The sequence below is a fragment of the Phascolarctos cinereus genome, unplaced genomic scaffold (genome assembly GCF_003287225.1).
Source record: "Phascolarctos cinereus isolate Bilbo 61053 unplaced genomic scaffold, phaCin_HiC Scaffold_8;HRSCAF=390, whole genome shotgun sequence".
NCBI classification, from domain to species: Eukaryota; Metazoa; Chordata; class Mammalia; order Diprotodontia; family Phascolarctidae; genus Phascolarctos; species Phascolarctos cinereus.
This window is the reverse complement of record NW_027556291.1, coordinates 66,085,131-66,107,492: the sequence shown is the minus strand read 5'-3', so window position 1 is coordinate 66,107,492 and position 22,362 is coordinate 66,085,131. Positions and strand designations below refer to the sequence as shown.

Sequence of the window (22,362 nt, the reverse complement as noted above, 5' to 3'; positions counted from 1 at the left end):
ATTTAATAAGGTGACATTCCCCACCCCACCTGACTCCCTGGGTGATGAGGCCTTGGTTTCCCACCTCGAGGTGTTGGGGGTTAGATTCTAGCTGATAATTTCTGAGGCCCTTTCTGGCCCTAGGATTTCATGTTCTTTTCAGGCTGGCTGCTCTTTCATTTGGAAATGGCCTTGTCCAGATAAGCCCAGCTGTAATAAGTCCCTCCCCCTATCCCTTTCCAAAGCCAGGCGCTTGGAGTTTCCCTATGGTCACTGCACGGGCAGGCACAGTGAGGGGTCTGGTTTTGTCCTTTGCTGCTTATCTCTGCCCATTTCATGCTCAGTGGAGCCAAAAAACCCAGCTTTTGATTTCAGGTTCTAATTTGTGGTAAAGGGCAGGCCTAGGAGGGAGGGTCAGCTCAGGACTTTGGTGGAGGAGGATGCAAAGAGGGAAAGGAAGAACCAAAGGAGTGGGATTTCCTTTCCCCTGGAGTTTTGAGGCTCTTAGCTTTGGTAAGGGCCAGGCATGTAGTCCTGGCTAGCTTTTTTTGGGGGGGGGGGCAGTGCCTCTGTTTCCTTCACAGTCTGGAGTTCTGACTTTATCTTTCTTTTTTAAGTGCCTAAATAGCCTTTTTTCCTTTCCTAGGAAATGAGTAGATTAGACATGATCATTATTGAGACTTTGATGGGGCATCCTGGTGGAGTGAATAGGGACACCTGGGTTCAGATCCTGCCCTGACACATACTGACATTGTGATTTTGGGCCAGTCACTTAATCTTTTAATCAAGGCGCAGGCAACTCTAGAATGAGAAATCCACCGTAAAGGCGCTGACCTGCAGTGGTAGACAAGAGCTCCTCACACAGGTCACTCTACACCCATGAAATCACAGGGCCTGGGGGAGCAAAAAAAAAGAAATCATCTATTTGACTAGAGCATCAAGAGCCCAATGCTACTGGGTCTGGGTCTCAGAGTCTTCAGACCTTTGAAGTCTAGGGAGAATTAAGGACTGAGTGTCCTCAGTTTCCAATTAGGCTTAAACAAGAAGCAACAGGGGAGATGGTAGTATTGCCAGCTCCAGGTTGGCAGTAGGGAAGAGCTTCCTGCTAGGGCCAGACACCAAATGGAGTGATTTCATGGCCTTGGGAGAGTATGTAGCTGAGAGCTGGGTGGGTGGGGAACGGCTAACTAAAGTCTCTGGGTTTGTGGGAGATGTAACACAAAGCTTATTTGATCACTACATCACATTGGCCTCTGCCCTTCTCCTTTGGATTCATGGTTTTCAAGAACCATAGGCCTAGTTCTCTACTTTTCTTCTCTCTTTTTTTGCGGGGGGGGGGGGGGCGGGGGGATGGGAATGAACAGGAGCATGGACAGGGAATATCACATATGCGTATAGAGTCATTCTGAGGAGAGTAGCCTTTTTGGGTAAGTAATATTAGCTTCAGTTTCTGTTCCACATGGAGCTGGGGTCTAAGTCTCCCCCCCCCCAGTTGGTGCCTTAAAGGAGGTAAGTGGCTTCTGATTGACTAAGGGGTGGGTGGGGATTAGAAGGTGGGAGAAGATGGACTAGAAATCACTTATCAATCCTTTTGCTGAGTGAGAAAAGGAAAAAAAATAAGATTATTGCTAGCTTTTGTTTTTCTATCACCTTCAATTTCAAAAATACCCCTCTTCCCTCCCTCCCTCAATGAGCCATCCCTGGTAACAAAAAATGAAAAGGAAAGGAAAAAAGTCATCCAATAATACATCAGCTGAGTCTGACAATGTATGCAGCGTTCCTCACCCATAGTCCCCCTCCCACACTTCTGAAAAGAAGTAAGAGGGGTACATTTTCTCATCTCCCTCCTCCCCCCCACACACATACTTTGGTAGTTCAGGGATTACAGTGGTATTGGGGAGGTTGAGATTAGACCCCAGGTAGCCTGATTCCCAGGGCCGCTCTGTTTATGAGGCAGTCAAGACTTAGACTGTCTTTCTTCCCCCTGGGGCCCCAGATTGATATCCTGGCAGATTTTCCTTTCCTGCCCTGCTAACAAGATAAGATGGCCCCAGCCACATGGCAGTGGGAAGTCAGCCTAGGGCTTTTAGGCCTCAGCGGATGACTCAGTTCTTCTGAGGACTTGTAATGACTTCCCGCCCTTCCTCCTCCCCACCCCCCTCCCCCTTTTTACACACACTTCTTCCCTCCCTGTTGGAGTTTTGAGCTCTGAGCTATAAATATGTATTCACATCATCAGAGTTGGAAGGGGTCCTTAACGGTCATTTAGGCCGGCTCTCTCCTGAACAAGAATCCTGCCCCCCCCCCCCCCAAAGCCTCCCCAACAAGTCGTCCTCCAGTCTTGCCTTGTCTTGTTGTTCAGGCCTGGCTGCCCCAGGTGTCCGAGGGTTTGGAAAGGCAGGGTGAGCTCTTTCAGCCCCATTTTGTGAGACTGTGCTGAGCTCTTGAACTCGCTTGGTCATTCACTTATGCCCATCTGGGCCGGGCAGACAGCAAGAGGGAGGCTTCTGTGAAGGTGGAGATCCCCGTAGCTGTGGCAGGGACCTGGTCAAACAGTTATTGCTGTGGGCCTGGCTGCCCCAGGCCCTGCTGCGGGGGCCAGGGAGCATGGGAGCCAGCCAACATTTTATGGAGCTCCTGCTAAAGGCCAGGCCACAGTCAGTGTGGCCTGGTGGAGAGAGTGCTGGATTGGAGTCAGGAATATATCTGAGGTCCTTAATTTCCTCACCTATAAAATGAGAAGGTTGGATCCCATGGCCTCTATGATCCTATGATAATTAGGATTGGGAAAACTGAGGTTGAAAACGTGGCCCCTGCCTTCAGCAAGATAACCTGGAAACTGGGGAATCTAACACTTTTGAAGCAATTGGTCTTGAGTTGTAAGATATGGGAAACTGTCCCTGTTCTGCCACCTTCTGTCGTGCCCCTAGGTAAGTTTCTTCCCTTTTCTGAGCCTATTTTCTTATCTGTAAAATGGGGATAATTACACAGTAAATGGTGAAAAGGGGGTCCATATTTTACAGTGTTTGATTTTGAACAATAATTTTGTGCCCCCCCCATGTCTAAGTGACATGGCTCAGAGGAGAAGGGGGGGTCACTGAGGGGAGGGGGGGACAGGATTTGGCTGGGCATTGGACACCTCCCGGTAGGGAAGAAGATCTGAAGGTGGTTCAGCTGGCTGCCAGGTAAGTGCAGTCTCTTCCAGGTGAATTAAATGGTGGTAAGTAAAAGTCTGAGGTTTCCAAATGGCAAGGGAGACCACAGAGCACCTCAGAAATGAAGAGGAAAGTGCCTGGCTGGTTCTCTCCAGGCCCTGCTGTGGAGTCAGCAGTCAGGAGCCCTCTTGCCTCAGCTCCTACAGCTGATTCTGAAGTACACTAAGCAGGGACTGTATCTGTAACTCCCAAGAAGTGAGCCACTGTGCTCCAATATGCCACGTTCCTTGTGATACGGGGAGCTGATGCCCCCATCTTCCAGGTGAGGGATATGTGTCCGTGTGTTTGTACGTCCAGGCTGGCGTGACTTTCTCAGCAAGGCCCAGAGTGAGCCGTGGCAGGCGTCCAGCCTAGGATTGGGAGAAGTGAGTGTTCCTTAAAGCCAGATCTGCACGTGTTTCTTCCTTACACAGGTTATGGTGTGAGCTGCCTTGGCCCCTCTGTCCCTCAGTGGCAGCAGCATTTTCTTCAGTAGCTTCTGTGATTTAGGGACTTGGACAGAATTCCCTCTGACTGTCCAGTCATCCATTGGTTGCTATCAGTTCTAGATGCGATTGGGTTCAGAGAGAGACCTGTAGGCAGTTGGGTGCAAAACGAACCGTGGGCCCTCGTGGAAAGAACGAAGGAAGAGGGGAAGAACAAAAGGACTGGAATGAATGGGAGTTGCCTTGGCTGTTTGTAACCCTGGTAAAGCCACTGACTAACTAGGCCTCTGTCGTCTCATCTGTCAGAATGAAGAGTCTAGACAAAAGGTCGGGAGTCCCCTCTAGCTCTGACCTGTTCTAATTTCAGTGGCTTGGGAGGGAGGGGTTAGAAAGGAGGAAGGTCTGTGTCAACATTTCCTTCCTGATTTTCCATCATCTATCTCAAATACCTAGATGTTCTCTGAGCCTGGCTACCTTCCTTGAGGATTATTGAGATAAGCCTTGGTTTTCCCTCCCACAGCTAAGCCTTTCAGAAAGGGCCCTCAAGAGACTGATGTGGATGAGGCAAGAGTGAGGATTGGGAGAATTTACAGGATCAGAAGGGCCTCAGATAACCTCTTTGTTTTACAGAGGAGGCGTCTGAGTCCCAGAGAAGGGAAATGGGTTACTCAAGGACACACATTCACCTAATAAACAGCAGAGCCAGGACTAGAGCCCTGAGCCTAGGATAGTCCAACCCCAATAGAGTGTAAGCTTCTTGAGGGCAGTCACTGTCTTTTGCCTTCTTTGTATCCCTGGTACATAGTAGATGCTTAATAAATATTGATTGATTACTTTTTCCCATAACAGCCTAGTGAAATCATTAGAGGGTTTATTAGCTAGTAACGTGGCCTACAAAAGGAGTGTCAAAGTCCTCCAGCTCTTACCTAACCCTGGACCCAAACCCTTTAGAGCTCAGTTTGCTCCCAGAACTCATAAATAACCTGGCAATTAATGGAAGAGAGCCCAGAGAGACATTTCCCTATTCACCTACTCTGTTTCCTCAATAATGAACACAAGTGGATTGGCCATGGAAAGGAAGCCTTGGTTTGAGGGGGACCCTCTCAGGGGTGTCTGGTAGTCGTGCTTGGTGGACGTCTGGGTCTGATTGGATCTTCGGAGGGGTCATAGTTCTGAACCACTTGTATATCAGAAATACAGATTGGGAGGGTCCTTAGATCAGGTAATCAGTCAGTTAACAAACACCATGGCAGGCACTGTGCACTGTGTCTCTAGGGATGAGACGAAAAAAGCAAAAGCAGTCTCTGTCCTAGGGGAGCTTCCGTTCTCATCTAATGCTGCTTCCCCTCCACTTCTCACTTCATTTCCCAGGGGACCCTGAGGCCCATAGAAGGACTCACTCAAGAAGGTCGCCTGAGTATTTAGTAGCCGAGTTGGGATTCGAATTCAGGTCCTCGGATGCCAAATGTACAGCTCTTTCTCTGCCTAAGTTGTCTCAGCAGGGAGGGCCCTGGCTGAGAGCCCCACCTCTGCACTGCAGCACAGATGTTTGCTGGCATTGCTGGGTAGGCCGGTTGGGAGCTTGCCTCTTGGCCCTAGGCCAGCTGCCAGAGGAAACCAGTGACTAAAGGCTTCCTCCAGGCTCTGTGCAGTCCTGAGCCTTTTCCTGGCTCTCTAGCCCTCAAATCTGCCTTATTTGACTAGGTCCCCATTCCCTTCCTCAGGCCCCGCTTCTGGCACAGAGACCCTTAAGGGCTAGAGCAGGAGAGACCAGGGAGAGCCAGGCAAACGCCTTTGGTAGAAGAGGCCCAGGAAAAAGAAATGACTTGTCCAAGATCCCCCATGCAGCCAGGTCTATGGACTGGAAATCCAGAGGTTTTCCTAATTCTACCATCTTCAGGTTGTTTTTTCTCCCCTAGGGTTTGTTTGCCCAATCTGCAGTGGGAAGGAAGGACAGGGTTCAGTTTGAGTTGCTTCAACTCCGCCCCCCCCTTGGCTTTTCTTTGCTTATCATTCTTTTTGTCCTTATCCTGCCTCATCCTGCTGGCTCATCACTGGCAATATTATACACAAAGTTTAATTGGGTTCAGAGCTAATCCTACTAGGCCACAAGTGGGCAGGGGTATGGCTTTGTGGGGAGAGGGAAGACAAGGCACTTCTCCCCCTGGAAATGAAATAATCTGGGATTCTTAACCATTTTTTTGGGGGGGGTATCAGTCTGGTGAAACCTGTAAAGCTCTTCTGAGAATGATGTTTTTAAAAAATTTGTGATTGAAGGAAATACTAGATTTCAGTTAGAAGTTAGTGAAAATAAAGATGTCATTTCCCCCCCTCATCCAAATTCACAGGCCTCTTGGAATCTCTCCACAGATCCCAGGTTAAGACTCCCTGGTTAGCCGTGACATCTACCATCCCATGCCTTTCCACTCTCAAGGCCTCCTGCCTGAATCCTCCCAACCTACCCAAACTGACTGAGCACTGGCTACCTCAAGCTGGGGCTAGCTCTGAGAAGCCAGGCTTGTCTCACTTTTAAAAATGTTTTTCCCAGGTGCTGTGAGATACAGCTTTCCTTTTGATGGCAGCTCTGATAAGGTTTTGAGTAACTGCTCTCAAGGCTTCATAGGATCACAGGCTTAAAGCTGGCAGAGGATTCTGGGAAAGAACAAAAATCCCTCACATTTATATTGGGCTTAGAAAGCCTTTTTCCACACAGAATTTCGTTTGATCCTTCTATTTCTCAGTTAGGTAGAGCAGATATTGGGGCCATTTGAGAGACAAGGGATATCCTAGCCCCAGAGACATGATTCACAGCTAGTAAGAAGCTGATGTGGTGGGAGAGGGGTGGACAGACTCCAGCCCAGGTTTTTGGCCTTAGACTTGAGGATATTCCTACCACAAAGGTAGGAGTGGCATATTCCTGTTAGGGAAAACTGGCATCCATTCTTCCCCTAGATGGCCAGTGGCAAGTTTTTTGTCTGTCTCCTCCCAACCCCTTCATAGAATTGCTAGCTTCAGAGTTGGAAAGGCCCTCAGAGACCAGCACCCTCATCTTACAGAGGAGGAAACTGAGGCCCAGGGAAGGGGAGGGACATTCTCAAGATCACAAAATGAGGTTTGAACCCAAGTCACCTACCTTCAGAGCCAGAGCCAGCACTTTCCCAGTGGCTCCCCTGAGGAAGACTCTAGCCCTTCGCTTAGACAGAGTATACTTTGGAGCTGCTATATCAGAGGGTTCTGAGAATATTTGGAACTAAAGACTCAGAAGGAGCCTCAGATGGTGAGCCTGGGTCCCAGAGGCTGGCAGTGACTTTCTCAGAGTCACAGGGCAGGCATGGAGCGGGGTGAGGAAAAGGAACCATTTGGGGAAGTGACGAGGAAGCCCAACTCTGGCCTTACAACCTGGGGCAGCGTCTGGCTGGGGCATTCCAGCCTGAAGACTTCTATTGCTGGATATTTTTGGTCATTGGCTACTCTGTGGGCCTCCTGCTTCATTCTGAAGTAATCACTATTTTTCAGTAGTTCCCCTTTCCTGCTGGAACTTAGGCCTGAAAGTGAATGCAGATGCAAAAATAAAAAACAACCCCAAAAAACAACTATATTGATATAGTGTCATGGGAAGAGTTCAGAATTTGTAGTCTGAAGACCTGGGTTTGAATCCCAGCTCTGTGAGACCTTGGGCAAGTCATTTCTTTCCCCTGGGCCTCAAAATCCCTTTCTGTAAAAGGTATTTGACTGGTTCTCAATGGTCTCTCCAGCTCTAACCCCTGAGAGTCTCTATGCTAGAAGGGAGCCTGGGGAAAAGAACGGGGACCTAACCAAATAAGGCAGATTTGAGGGCTAGAGAACTAGCTGACTTCCTTTTTGCACTCCCTGCCCTCCCTTACCAGTTCCCAAACCCCAACACAAGCCACTGGCACTGGCCTTTCTCCTGAGGCTTCTGAAGCTCCTCTTAGCTGGGCCTGAAATCCCTGCTTTTCTCTTTCTAACTCCCTGTACCTCTGGCTGAGTCACTTCTGTCTGTATTGCCTTTGGCTGGAGAGAGCTAGGTAGGACGGGGCCGGCTAGAGAGAAAGGGAGGGCCTTCGGATCCATACAAGACTCCCCTGGGAGTTGCTGCAAGGCTCTACTTTGGCCTTGGACTAATTTGGTGCTTTTGAGCAGTTTTTTTTTTTGGGGGGGGGCAGAAGCTGTGCTGAGGTAATGAGGCTGGCTTCTGGACTTCCTGTGACTGCTAGTCACTCCAAGTGGCTCCCTGGGGAGTGGGGGATGGGTTCAGAGGCTGTGCTGGTGACTCACCCCCTTCCCACCCTTCCTCTTCCTCCTGGGCCAGGCCTGTGTAGGAAGAGCCAGCCAAGACACTCATTTCTGAGTCAGAAGGTCCTGGGTTTCAGTCCTGGCAGCCCCACAGCAACATTCCCAGCTGTGGGACCTCAGGCAGATCCTATCTCTCTGGGCCTCAGTTTTCCTTTTCTGTAAAATGAAAGGATTAGTACCACCAACCTCTAATAGTCTAGTTCTCTCCATGTGGAGATCATATAACTTTAGGCAAGTCCTCTCAGTTTCCTCATCTATAATGGGAGTTGTCTTAGAATATAGAATGTTGGAGGTGAGTGTTCTGGTTTGGGGGGGGGGAGTTTGGCAGGTACCTAAACACCCCTTGCTTAGTAGATTAGCTCCCAGCATTGACCATCATTGACATCATTTAAGTATCATTAAGGCCTTGTGTCCTGGTGGTTAGAGAGCCAGCCTCAGAGACAGAAAGACTTGGGTTCCAGTTTTGCCTCTGACACAGCCTGACTGGGAGACTCTGGACAAGTCACTTTATCCCTCAGTGGCCTCAGACAACTCTTAAGATCCTAAGGTGTAGGGAGGAAAGCACCTGTCTAATATTGGAAGAGAAGTGCCTTGCTGGGAGGTCCCTATGCTTATGAAATTACCTATTCATCCCTCAACACAGAGTGGGAGTAAGGGTCCCTGACAAGTAGCTGGGTGTGGTGATTTAGAAGTCAGAGGACCTGGATCCAAATCCTGGCCTAGGACCTTGTGCCTCAGTGTCCCCTTCTGTCAGAGGAAATTGGACTAGGTCACCAGTGCTCAAACTTTGTGGTTTCAAGACCCCCTTTACACTTTTTGGTTAGGCAGTGGGGCTAAGGGACTTGCCCAGGGTCGCACAGCTAGTAAGTGTTCTGTGTCTGAGGCCAGATTTGAACTCAGGTCCTCCTGAATCCAGGGCTGGTGCTCTATCCATTGTGCCATCCAGCTGCCTCTTCCCTTTACCCCCAAGAGCTTTTGTTTCTGTGGGGTAGATCTCTCAATTTTTACCACGTTAGAAATGGAAACGTCTCAGTATTATTACAAAAAATAGTTTTGACCTCTTGGACTCCCTGAAAAGGTCTCATAGACCCCCAGGGGCTCCCAGACCACATTGTGAGAAGCACTGGCCTAGGGTCTGATCCTGTAAGCCCTAGAGGGTGAGAACTATGGGACTCAGAAGGGCCCAGCATTCCAAGGCGGGGCTATCAGAGGCCTGGGGAAGGGTGTGACCTTCAGCTTGCTTACTTTTTCCCATTTCTCTCCTCAGAGAATAGTGGGGGACAGATTCTCTGTGCTTTATCTCTTCTACCCCCAAATCCCCTTAAAAAGTTCTAAGGGTGGCTTAAGGAGGGAGCTTTAAGTGGGCTATGAAGGGCCTAAGGTAGCAGACCTCTTAGGAAGAGCTGGGCCTGAGGGCAGGCGACCTGGGTTTCATCTTGGTTCTTAAAGCTTGTATAACCCTGGGCCAGCCACCTGACTTCTGAACTTGTCTCCTAGGCTGTAAAATGGGAATATTCTTTATTGAGGAGAACATTTGTGTGGAAGCCCTGGGTTCATGTGCCACCCTTGACATATTCTGACTGGTTGAACCTGTGGTCAAGGCCCTTCACATCTCTCTTATGAGAAAGTGCTGACCTGTGTGGGTGGAGGGAAACCCCTGTACCAGTGGGACCACACATCTGCCCCATTATTATCACACGGGCCTGTTGTAAGAAAAGTGCTCTTGAAGCATTATGGGAAAATCTCTCTTCCCAGGACTTCTGCCTGGCCCCTGCCCGTATTGAGTGGATGACCACTGTGCCCCTGGGGCCATACTGGGTGAAGGAGCTTTCCTTTTTAGAAATTGTGCCCAGGTTCACTGTGGTGCTTTGAGGGAGAGAGGAAATCGATGACAGTTTATATCTTCTATAATACTGTCTGGCCTCCTTGGGAGGGAGGCAGCCAAGGGTTTTTCACAGAGGACAAAATAGGCCTGGAGAGGGGCTGAGGTCATATACCAAGTTAGGGACAGAGTCTGGGCTACAATTAGAAACAGTGCTCTGTGTGTGTGTGTTGGGGGCAGCCTGGGCAGAGCCTAATATAAATGGGGGCTAAGATGGGGGAAACCCTAACCCCTAGAGGCTGTGTGACTCGAGTAGAATGAGCCTTGGTGTCCTTCCAGCCGCTACTGGAACAAGCACCCCCCCACCCCTCCAATACCCCTACAAGTAGGCCTCCAGCCTTTGCCTGAAGGCACGAGGCAGTGCCTGGCACTTGTGGGCAGCTCTTGAGGGGGAGATTTTTCAAACTAGAAGATCATCTAATCCTTAGCCTTGTTCTTAGTTCTGGCCTTTGGGGCCAAGTAGACCATGTCTAAACCATCTTCAGTGTGAAGACAGGACCTCATCCTCCCTCCTTCCCCCTCCCTTCCCTTCTCTTCCCCTCCTCTCCCTTCCCTGCCCCTCATCTTCTCTTTTCCATGCTCACCCTTCCCAATTCCTTCTCTTGATAGCCTGTCAGGATGCTTCCTTGCTAGAAGGGGAGTGGGAAGAGATAATGTACCCACCTGTTTTATAGCAGTAACTCTAGAGAAGTCTTGGAAGGCAGTTGTGGAAGCCTCGAAGGGTAAGAGGAGCCCCTTTCCTGAATAGGAGGCCTGCCTATCCCTTCAGGAACTCCAGCAGCCTGATCCTGAATCAGCAGCTTCATCTCGTCAGTCCCCAAGCAGGGAGCCTGGGCTGAATGAATTTTATTTTTGGGGGGTAAGGGTACTGTGGCTATACCAGGGTCTGTTGGCCTGCAGGTCCAGAGAATCGGAGGTCTTGGGTTTGAATCCTGACTCTGCTACTTCCTGCCTCAGTGACCTTGGGCCACCATTCTGACCTGTCTGGGCCTTTGTTTCCTCATCTGTGAAATGGGACTGTTGAACCAGATGAGATCTAGGGTTTTTGTCAGCTGTAAGGCTTCTCTGATCCTTTGATCTAGCTTTGTGTTGGAGTAGGTGACTTTATCCTGAGAGCCCCAGCCCTAGGGGAGAGTTCCCAGGGGAGGGAGTGCTGTAGGAGAGCTTGGACCCCCTGGGGCTAGTGAAAGAGGAGCTTTGAATACTTCACCTGGGTCTTTGGCTGCCCTGGGCAGCCATTAAGGACCCTCATTGGAGGCCTTCCCAAACAATGAATAGTAGATATTCTGGCAGATCCAGAGAAACTGAATTGTCAGGTATTTGCTGAGCTCCCCAATGGGGAGCTCTGAGGGTCACCTTATGGGGGCTGAGCTCTGGCTGCCATGACTTGGCTGTCCTTCCACTGAGTAGGAAACATTTGCTGGCCCCTCCTGATTAGGCGCTGGGATCCCGTGCTTGATGACTAGGCTGATCTTTTATCTGAACCACTCCTAGGAGTTGCAAAGGCCCTGGAGATCCTGGACTTACCCATGCACAAGGCCTCAGAGGTTTTCACTTTACACATTAGGAGACTAAGGCCCAGGGAGGGGAAATGATTTGCCTTAGGTTATCTAGAGCTGTGGGGGACCTCTGAGCACATCAAGTCCAACCTTCCCCCCCTCATTTTACAGAGGGGGAGACTGAGGCCCAGAGAGGGGAGGTGACTTGCCTTAGGTTACCTAGAGCTGTAAGGGACCTCTGAGCACATCAAGTCCAACCCTCCCCCCCTCATTTTACAGAGGGAGAAACTGAGGCCCAGAGAGGGGGAGTGACTTGCGGCCAGTGTCAGAGAGTCACAACTAGATTTCACATCTCTGGCTCCTAGGACTGACTTTAACCCACAACAAAAAGCTGACTTTATGACTTGGATCTCAGGGAAAAAAAAGATTATAGTTTCCCATGTCATTCAGATGCTTGTAGAACACAACCACATGCAGTATGAGACAGGGTAGCATAGTAGCTAGAGGGCTGGAGATCTGGGTTCAATTCCTGCCTCTGACCCACATTAGCTGTGCCACCATGGGCAAAATCATATAACCTCTTGGTGTCCTCAGATAAGCCTCTCAGTTTATAAAGTTCTAAACCAGTGCTAACTTCCATCGGTGGAAGGAGTTTCTGTACTAGGGGTTCTCTATACCATCTGGTCGGTTGATCTGGTTGGGGGTGGAGAGAAGACATATAGGAAAATCAAAGATGATTTATAATAGCATATATAGATGCGTGAAAGAATATTAAACACTGCGAGAGTGGAGGAGGAAGGTATCAGTACTACCTGGGGAAACTCAGCATAGGCCAGGCCTCAAAGGGTGAGTAGTAACATGACAGCAGACTTTATATAGTGCTTTAAGCCTTGCAAAGTGCTCTCTTTATGACAAGCCCTAGGATTTTAGGATTAGGATTAGAGGGGCTTTAGCAATCATCTAATCCCTTGTCAAACTTAAATAGAAATGGATCCCCCTGCTGCCACGTATTGACTTAGATAACCACTAATTAACGTTATCTATGTTTTATTCTATTTCCATTGCTTTTGTTAGACATTTCCCGATTACTTTTTAATCTGGTTCCTTCCTATGAATGTTACTTTTTTTTGGGGGGGTGGGGAGGCACTCTGGTTTAAGTGACTTGCCCAGGGTCACACAGCTAGTGAGTGTTATGTGTCTAAGGCTGGATTTGAACTCAGGTCCTCCTGACTCCAGGGCTGGTGCTCTATCCATTGCGCCACCTGCTGCCCCAAATTTGATACTTCTGATCTAATCCAGCACCCTCATTTTATAGGTAATGAAGATGTGTTCTAGGGAAGGGAAGCTACTTGCCCAAGGTCACTCAGTAAGTAACAGACCTTGCATTCAGACCCAGACCCTTTGACTCCACATTCAGTGGTTTTTCCATTATACCAGTGTAGTTAGTACAAGAATCATCACTGCTTTGATAGATGAGGAAACTGAGGTTCAGAGTGACTCAATGCCTGGTCCTCTAGAGTGAGTATTGGAAGCAGGACTAAACCTAGTTCTGATTTCCAAATCTAGCATTGTTTAGATGGTAGGTACCACATTAATGGTAAGTTTCTTGGCTTCTCCTGCCACTCTCCCCTCCCCCTCCACAGCCTTGTTTTCTATTCCTTCAGGACCAAGAGGCAAACATGAAGCCTTAAGATACTGCAGCAGCTGTGGTAGCAAGGAGATTGGCCATTTGTCTTCCATAGGCTTAGCATTTTTGTCTGATGGGCCACCAGGCCACAGGCTTCCAGCCATGGCTGAGGCTAGGGGGCAGAGAGGGAGGTTGAGAGGAGAAGACTGGCTTCCAGTATAACTCACTCCTTCCTCTTTCTCTGCCTCTGGTGTTACCCCTCGATCTCCATGTTCCACCCCCTGTGTTCCCTGTTGCTAGATAGCCATTTTAAGGAATAATTAGCCTCTCTCTCGTTCTCCCTCTTCCTCCCCACACCATCGTTCCAGGAGCTTTAGCCTACCTAGTATATGCAAGCAGTCATTTATTCAGCTCTATAGTACAGCCAGCCAAAGATGTGGTTTGTAGGTCTGTAAAAGAGTGCGGGTGAATTACAAGGGTTCACCTCAGTTCTTTGTCTCATGCTACTGTACTGGGAAATCGTCGAAATGGCCAACTTGGTTACTTAGAACACTTGTTTTTAGCACTAGGAAGCGTAGAACTGACCATTACCTAGTTAATCTGATCGGCATAGAGTGCCCAAATGGGTCTGCAGGCCCCAGATTGAATGCCTGGCAAATGAGCTCATTATTCATTAATTCTTGCTTGAGACTCTGCAATGGTTCAGCTCCTTTTCTGTGGTTTGGCTGCTTCCCTTAGGAAAGAGCAAGCCTGTGGCAGAGTGGGAGGCAGTGCTTAAAGGTCTTCTGCCCAGAAAGAACTCCCAGCTCTGCTTACATGCTGTGTGACCTTGAGTAAGTCTCTTCCCTTCCCTGAGCCCATTTGCACAAGGAAGAGGGTTCAGCTAGATCAGGTGTCCTCAGACCTCTTTTGTCTTTTTAGTAAGTCTTCCCCTAGCCCTTATTTAGTAATCTTTAAAAATTTATTTATTTATTTATTTTTTAGGCAATTGGGGTTAAGTGACTTGCCTAGGGTCACACAGCTAGTAAATGTCTGAGGCCAGATCCATATTCAGTGTGAAAGGAAAGAATTTCTCCTATTTACCACACATATATGCATGGAAGAGGTCAAATAAAATGAGATTAATTTGTCTTCTCCCAGGGCACCTCTACTGATGTGGAAATCAGTTCGGAGTTTTGGGGATATTTCAGCAGACTAGTACTAGGGACTGGCATAGGGAATTCCCAGGTGAGGAAACTTTCCTACCCATGCAGGTTGGCACCGTCTCCTCAGCTTAATTGTCAAGCATTTCTCAGCCTTTTGGCGTATCGTGACCTCTTCTCAAGAATCGAGTTTGTTACCTACATTCATAGTTGAAGGAGGCACTAAATTTCAGTTAGTGAAAATAAAGATGTAATTTTTCCCCACCTGAGTTCCCAGACTCCCTGCAATCTGTCCACAGAAGCTAGACTCCAGGTTAAGAAGTTGTTGTCCATCAGGCACTGTGACTTGTCCAAGGTCATCCAGCCTGTATGTGTCAGAGGAGGGATTTGAACCCAGGTCTTCCTGGCTTTGAGGCCAGCTGTCTATCCACTATAGCACCATGCCTCTCAGTAGGATAATCTGGTTATTTCCCCAATATTCCCCACACTCCCTGGGGGTGTATGTTCTCTGGTTTGGAACCCCCTGGACTAGTTAATCTCCAAGATCCCTTCCAGCTCTGGCATTCTAAGGTTGAATTGTAGCTATAGCACATTAGTATTGGCACTGTTGAGCTAAGTCACTAGAAAGAGAGATGATTCTCTTTTGTGAATGCCCAAGTCGGTAAAATCCCCGGGAACAGTGGGGAGTTGAGCGGGATGTTCTAATAAGGCTTTTACCCTGATGTTCGCAGTTCACCCTGCATTTAGCAAATCACCTGCCACGCCAGGGCGGGATGCTAGGCAATGATAGGACCCGGAACGGGTCTTACTGTCCGGGAGCTGACGTCTTGCTTGGCCAGGGGCAGGTAAAAGTAACAAATATGGGGCCTTGTCAATTGGAAATCTGTCCAGCCTGTGTCCACATTTTCCTCCTCAGTAAAGTATAAACTACTCGAGGGCAGACATTCTTTCATTTTTTTGTCTGTTTTCAGTGTCTTTCTAGCACGGGGCCTGGCACATGCACCATTGGCACCTGGTAAATGTTGATTTAATTGCAGTGGAATCAATTCCCTGTAGGAGGTAGCACCCAAGGTGAGTTTTGGAGGAAGCTCAGGCTTCTCCAAGATAGAGTTGAGGAAGGAATTGCCCTCCAGGCATAGGGGACAGGAGGGAGATGGATGGGATACAGAATTCTGGAGGCAACAAGGAGGCCAGTTTGACTGCAGTTTAGGGATTACTATGGAAGGAGTCTGGGATCAAGAGCATAAGTGAGGGAGTTGGCTTTGGCCTCTTCAGATACTAGAAAAGAGGAGGAGAAAACAGCATGACAGAGAGGAGTGTTGAGGCACAGAATTGGGGAGAAAGGAGAACTGTTTCTTCAGGAACTTAGGCATTCACCAAGAAGGAAGGAGGAGAAGGTGATGTAGGAGGCTTGAGAAAAGAAGGTTTGGAAAAGCCACTGTGTGGGGTGGGATCAGGGAAGACTTAAGGATTGCCATTCAGTGGTTAGGGCCCAATTGAGTTTGGATAAGCTTAATTCATGGAGGGCTCAATTAGGAGAGTTGCATGATTTCTTCTAGGGGCATTGACTAAGTATCATGTGAGGAGGATTACACAGAAGGTGTACGGTGGGGGTAAACCAGGGTTAAGACACGAGTGGGGATGGGGTAGGGTCACAGAAGAGAAGGAGGTGCATATGTGAGAGATGCCACCCAGGTAGGAATGACAGGGTTTGACAGTAGATTGGATGACTTAACTTGACAATAGATTGGATATGGGGGTGAGGAGGTGAGGAGTTCAAGATGATGTGATGACATCTAGGTTTCAAGTCTGGGTGACAGGAAGGATGGTGTTGCCCTCAACAGCGGTCGAGAAGTTAGGAAGAGAGGAAGGTTTTGGGAGTTGGACATACTGAGTTTAACATGTCTATGGATATCCAGTTGGAGATGTCCAGTAAGTAGCTGGAGATGGGAGACTGGAGATCAAAAAGAGAGGTTAGGGCTGGATATATATTGAATCCATGGGAACTGATGAGATCATCAAGTGAAATAGTATAGAAGGAGAAGAGGATAGGGCCCGACTGTTAGGAGTGAACCACTCTGAATTAGCCAGTGAAGCCTGGATGAAGACCCAGCAAATGAAATTGAGAGTGGGCACTCCGACACGTGGGAGGTGAGCCAGGGTGACCCTAGTGAGGTCAGAATGGAGGGGCCAAGGGACTGGGCTGCTGTGAGGAAGAATAGGTTTGGGGAGGAGTTGAAGCATGTGGAGAAATGAAAGGAGAGAAGGTTGTAGTCAGAGGGAATTCAAGACCTTTGGATCAGGGAGGTAGTTGGGCTGGAGAGGTCATCTTCGTATGCAGCTGATGGCCAGTGAAGGTGTAAGGCGTGAATGGGACTTGAGGGGATGTCAGCCTGTGGATTGAAATCCCTAAGTGCTAGGGCAGGTGATAGGGCCATTGCTCAGGGTCTGCAATCATGGACTGTGCTTTTTCCATCTTTAATTTCCCAGCACTGATCATGGGTAGGTCCATAGCAAATGCTTATAAATGTTGCACTTCCCAGATCAGACAGTGGGGTCATTGTAAGGACCTTCCTGCAATACAGTAGGGTGACTTAGCTGGAGAGAGGGAGTGAATGGTTGCTGAGTGATGGTCCTGGAGGAGCCTGCGAGGAGCAGTGAAGAGCTGGGAGCTTGCCAGCCTCTCCTTCTGGGCTTAGTGGGTGAGGAGGGATGAAGAGAGTTTGGCCCAGTCTTGGAGAGGGTGGCCAGGTATCTGATGTCTCCTGGAAGGGAGTGGGAGGGGAGTGCAGTGCAGGGTTCCATGAATGCACAAAGGTAGAAGTTGAGAGGAAGAGATACAAGGTGAACGGCAGTTTGTTAATGATAGAACCAGACTTCCAGAGGGCATGATGGAAGTGAGCATAACTGAAGTAGTTTGGGCTGAAGGAGTAGAGAAGGTAACAGGTGACTGAAACACAGGGATTAGGAGAAGAGGAGGAGATGGGTGTTTGCTTGACACTGGGTAGAGGGAGTAGATGGTACCATTTGGGGCTCCTGTACTCAAGCATCTTGTGAGGACAGAAGGTGACCTCATCTGTCTCTTAGCCCACCTTCACTAATGGAACTTGTCCTGTAGTGTGGGATAGGCTGCCTTGGGGAGGCAGTGAATCCCTGACACTGAGAATATACCCCTCTTCTTTGCAGAAGTGGAGGGCTGTGGGTCTGGAACACTACGTACATTGTTGTACTGGGTCAGCATATTGGCCAGTTTGGCTGATCTGCTTCTTGTCTTTTCATTCTCTGTAATAAGTAACGGCCCTTCTGGCTGAAGGATGGGGAGAAATATATTGGAAAAGGAATGTGATAGAAAAACAAAGGATATAACCAGTTTTTTAAGGGAAGGAAAAAAAAATACTTGTAATCAGATGTCCCATGGGTTCAAGGCCCAGCCATAGGCTTCTTAGCTCTGTGGCCTTGGGTTAGTCACTTAACCCATCTTTGAACCTCAGTTACCTTATCTGTAAGGTAGGAATAATGTGTGTCACTCACTACTCATCTTAGAGCAAATGAGGGGAGTACATAAAGTAAGCATTTAGAGAACTTTTATCTCCTCTGGGTAGGTGGATTTTATCTAGGAAGAGAGAGCAGGGCAGGCAGCAGTTAGCCCAGGCCCAGCCTGGATGAGGGGTTGGACAGAGGCAATTCTCCCAGCCAAGGGCTCCTGCCCAGCTGCTGGGAATTTGTCACCGTAACAGCCAAAAGGGTTTAGAGACAGGAAGAAGCTGTTATCACCTTCTACTAGGAAGATCAGTAGACCTTGGCACGGAGGGCCTGCTTCAAAAGAGACTCAACTATTTGGCCAGACCTGCTTGGCCTGATAGCCACTCGTCCTTGCCCCTGAAGGGAAGGGAGAGCTGGAATCCAGGTTTCTATTTGGCTTTAAGTCATGTGCCGTCGCATTGTGGTGTGGGAGAAAAAAGACTAGATGGAGTCAGAAGATCTAGTTGCAAATCACTTATTAGCCATGTGACCTTGGACAAGTCACTTCCCCACCCCTAAGATCTCCGTCTCTTTCTTTGTCAGATGATGGCGTTGCACTAGATCTAACCCGGAGTCCATAGACTCCTTGGAGTTAGATTTCAGGGGGTCCATGAACTTGGATGAGAAAAACAATGATACCTTTATTTTTACTGACTTAACTGAAATTTAGCATTTCCAGCAATTATTTACAAACATGATTCTGAGAAGAGTGTCCATCAGCTTCTTAACACTGCCCAAAGGGTCCATGACATACAAAAAGGTTTCTGAACCACTTGACTAGATGACCTCAATGACCCCAAGTTATCTTTAGAGAGCTCGCTCACTCTCTGGGTACGCGTGTGTTAGGAAGAGGCCCCATGAGTGTGGGGGTGGGGGACTGTTCCCAGGACTTATTGTTACATTACTAACAGGCGGTGCATGGTCTGGGTTACTCCACTTTAGTGAAAAGATGCATTGTGGCCAAAGGGTCCCTCCACTTTAGTGAAGAGATGCATTGTGGCCAAAGGGTCCCTCCCACCCTACTGGACTTCAGTTTGTCTGAAGAAGATCTGGAGTGGGTTTAGTGGACTGCAGACACAGTATGAATCAATAGTGTGAGAGGATAGCTAGCTTGAAAACATTATTGGGGTCCTGGGCTCCACAGAAAGATCAGCTGGAGGAACTGAAAAGAGAAGACTGGGATAGCAGTCTTCAAGTATTTGAAGGACAGACATATGGAAGAAAGATTGGCCTGGTTATGTTGGGCCCTGGAATGCAGGGTAGAGGTTGCAGAGAGGCCAATTTTGGCCTCCTTCTTTACTCTGTGATGGTAAGGACCATCCATTCCAAAGGGTAATGGACTACCTTGGAATAGTGGGGAGGGGTTCTGATGTGGGAGACCTTCAAGCAGAGGGAGGCTAGATACCCTTTTGTTGGGGATGTTGTAGTGGCGATTCTTTTCCAAGTACGGATTGGACTAGATGGGTGCTCAAGGCCTTCCAACTCTTGGGATTCTGAATGACAGTGGAGATCACACTGGCCTTGGATTTAGAGACCTGGGTTTGAATCCTGGCTCTTCTCCTAGTACACAGGCCAGCTCTGTGGCCTGTGGGCCAATTACTTTCCTTTCTTTCTCTGGGCTTTTTCTCATCCACGCAATGGGGATGCTAATGCCGCCTCTTAGGGTTATTGTAGGAAAATGCCCTTATAAAGCACTATAGCCATGTTTGGTTTGTTTTGTTATTTTGGGTCTAGGAGGAAGAATACAGTCTATCCTAGATTATCCAGGGTCTAGTTAAAACTGCCTTCATAGAACATCTGAACTAGAGGGGCCATTAGACAACACCTAGGCCATCATATCTTTTTTTTTTTTTCTGGATGAGGAAACAGGCCCAAGGAAAGGAGATGACCGGCCTGAGGTGGTCCTCACTGTGGATTGTTCAGCCTCTGGGTTTCTCCCTCCAGGGAATTTCACTGTGCCCTCAGCACTAGAGGGAGGGGACGAAACTAAGGGCTGCTGGCAAAAATGAGGCCTTTGGTTCAGCCCTTGGCACTCGGGAGGCCCACTGGCTAAGGGAGGTGTACTTGGCATTAGAGGTATGCGGTGCTAGTTACAAGTACCTCATCTTAGCCAAGGAGAGGAGCCGGGTGTGGCAGGGACTCAGGGCCAGAGTGGAGATTGGAATGAGAATGTTGGGATCCCAGGGTGTGCCAGCTGCTTGTGTAACTAGGATAAGTGCCAGGCTCTCCCCAACTTCTTGGGAAAATGCGTGGGGTGGTGGGGTACTTAAGACCTTGGAGATCCTCTGTCTAGCAAGGGAGGGAGGAAAGAATTGAACTAAGAGTTGGGGGATCTGAGTTCTAACCCCAGCTTTGCTACGAGCTAGAAGGCTTTTCTTTGGGCCTCTTTCCTCATTTGTCAAGTGACACATTTGGACTAGAGGATCTCCAGGCACTTTGAGCTTTAGCATTCTGCGTCTAGCCATTACTGGCAAAGGTCTGAAAGCAAAGTGCTGGCCGGAGTGGATACAGTGCCTTTTGGACTTGGCATGTGGCCAGGGTTACAAGCGAGTTCCCCACTGACTTTGGCAATGGAGAAGGAGGGTCAGTGATTTCGTATTGCCAAGTAGAAGGGTGACTTTGAGACCAGTGTGCCCCTTTCTGGAAGAAGAGAAGAGATAACTAGTGAATGGGCTAGTGCTTCTGAGAATGTTGGGCCAGTATTGATTGTAACCCTAAAAACTTTGAGGTTGGAAGGGGGACTATCATGGTCATCTAATCCAGTCTTTTCATTTTAAGGAGAAGGAAGTTCGAGGACCAGAGGAAGGGACATGACTTGCCCAAGGTCACACAGCTAGTGAGGGGCAAAACTAGGACTTCAATCTAATTCTTCTGGTTTGAAACCCAGTGCTTTTCCCGTTACACTGTTTGTTTGTGGGGTTGAATTCCCCATCTGCATCCCTGTTGCTGGGAGGGACCCCCATGGCTTTTCCTCCTCTGCCTTCTGAATTTTAATACTTGGAACAAGGGGTAGCAGGACTCTGAATCCTGAAGGCCAGGCTGGGGTAACTGTGCCATGGTTTAGCTCTCCCTGGTATGAGGAGTGCCAGCTCTTGATGAGTAGTCTGCTAGGCTTTTTCCAGTGTCTTGTTCAAGAGGGGAGGAGGGAGCAGAATGAAGCTGCTGGGTAGGACTGCTTAATACCAGGGATGAGGCAATCCTTGGTCTGGGCCCCAAATGAGAAACTGGCTTTCCCATCCATCCCCTGTGGGAAGTAGCCCCTGGGAGGAGGGGATGCTCTGATAGATTCAGTGGAGCCACCATGAGCCTACCAGCCTTGGCTCTCTCTACCTCAGGCCCCACTGAGGCATTCTCCCCTTTCTGCTGTCTCTCTTCCATTCCTTTCTGTTTTTATTTTGTTTGTTTTGTTTTTTTTTAGTTCTTAGGCAATTGGGGTTAAGTGACTTGCCCAGGGTCACACAGCTAGTAAGTGTCAAGTGTTTGCTCTGAGGCCGGATTTGAACTCAGGGCTGGTGCTCTATCCACTGTGCCACCTAACTGCCCCCCTTCCTTTCTGTTCATCTCTTGAATTGGATACTTACTAGGTTTTCAGGATATATGACTTTGGGTAGGTCACTTTGCCTCTGGACCTAAGGTTACTCACCTGCAAAATAAAGGAGGCAGTCTCTCCAAGTCCTTTCCAGCTCTGATTTTCCATGTTTTGTGTGCTGTCCCTGTCCTTTCCCCCCAAATCCTATCACGTAACATTGCCCACCAATAAATGTCTGACCCCTTCTTGCTAGGGCTGTGGTGTCCTGGCCCTCACATGGTAAACGAAAGCTGGAAATGGCCTGTGGCCACTTGGTTCCCCTTTTGGCTAGCCCAGCACCTATCCTCACCCCACCTGATCCCCAAACAGCTGTTGTGGACAGCAGGGATTGCCTGGTCCTTTAGGCAGCAGGCACTCGGTGGGGGGAGAATGCTGGAGCTGGGAATGAAAGGCAGACCAGGGTCCCAGCTTTTTCAATTTAACACACGCTTCGTGAAACACTTACTATGTACCTACTAGAAGCAGCGGCTAGAGGGCCAGCTCTGAAGGCAGGAGGACCTGGGTTCGAATCCTACTTCTGACAGATTATGTGTCCAGGTGACCCTGAGTAAGTCAAATCTCTCAGTGCCTCAGTGGGAGCTTCTTATGCCAGTGACAATATACCAGGCCAAGACAATAACAGTAATGGTCACAATTATTATTAGGGGGCAGTATGGTCCAATGGAAAGAGCACTGGATTTGAAGTCAGGACTTGAGTCTAAATCTTGGCTCTGTCATTTGCTACACCTGTGTTACCTTGGGCAAGTCACTTCCCTGTATTAGGCCCAATATTTCCTAATATTATTAATAGCCAGCACATTTCAGTAGTGCTTTAAGGTTTGCAGAGTACTTTCTAAATGTTATCTCGTTTTATCCTTACAGCAACCCTGGGATGTGGCTGTTATTATTATTATACCCATTTTACACATGAGGAAATGACTGTTAAAGGAAAGGGTTGTCCAAAATGAGCCAGAAGGTCCAGCATGTCACTTTGGCTTGTCTCACACATGGGTATATTTCCCAGCCAACCTGAGGCAGTCAGGTTGAGCCCTATTGTAATTGCTAGGCCCTCCTTGAGAAGGACTCAGCCCTGGTAGTGCCAGTCTTGTGGCGGGTCCCCACTTGTGCTTCCTTACATGCATGCCTCCAGCCTCTACGTACACTGAAATGACCATAGGATTTTGAGTTG

The 22,362-nt window shown here is 48.6% G+C and overlaps 1 protein-coding gene across 1 annotated transcript in view; it reads left to right on the top strand.

Annotated features, from left to right (window-relative positions):
• MSN (moesin) overlaps positions 1–22,362 on the top strand; it is an 80,199-nt gene that overhangs the window by 5,497 nt on the left and 52,340 nt on the right. The gene's annotated exons all lie outside the window — the stretch shown is intronic.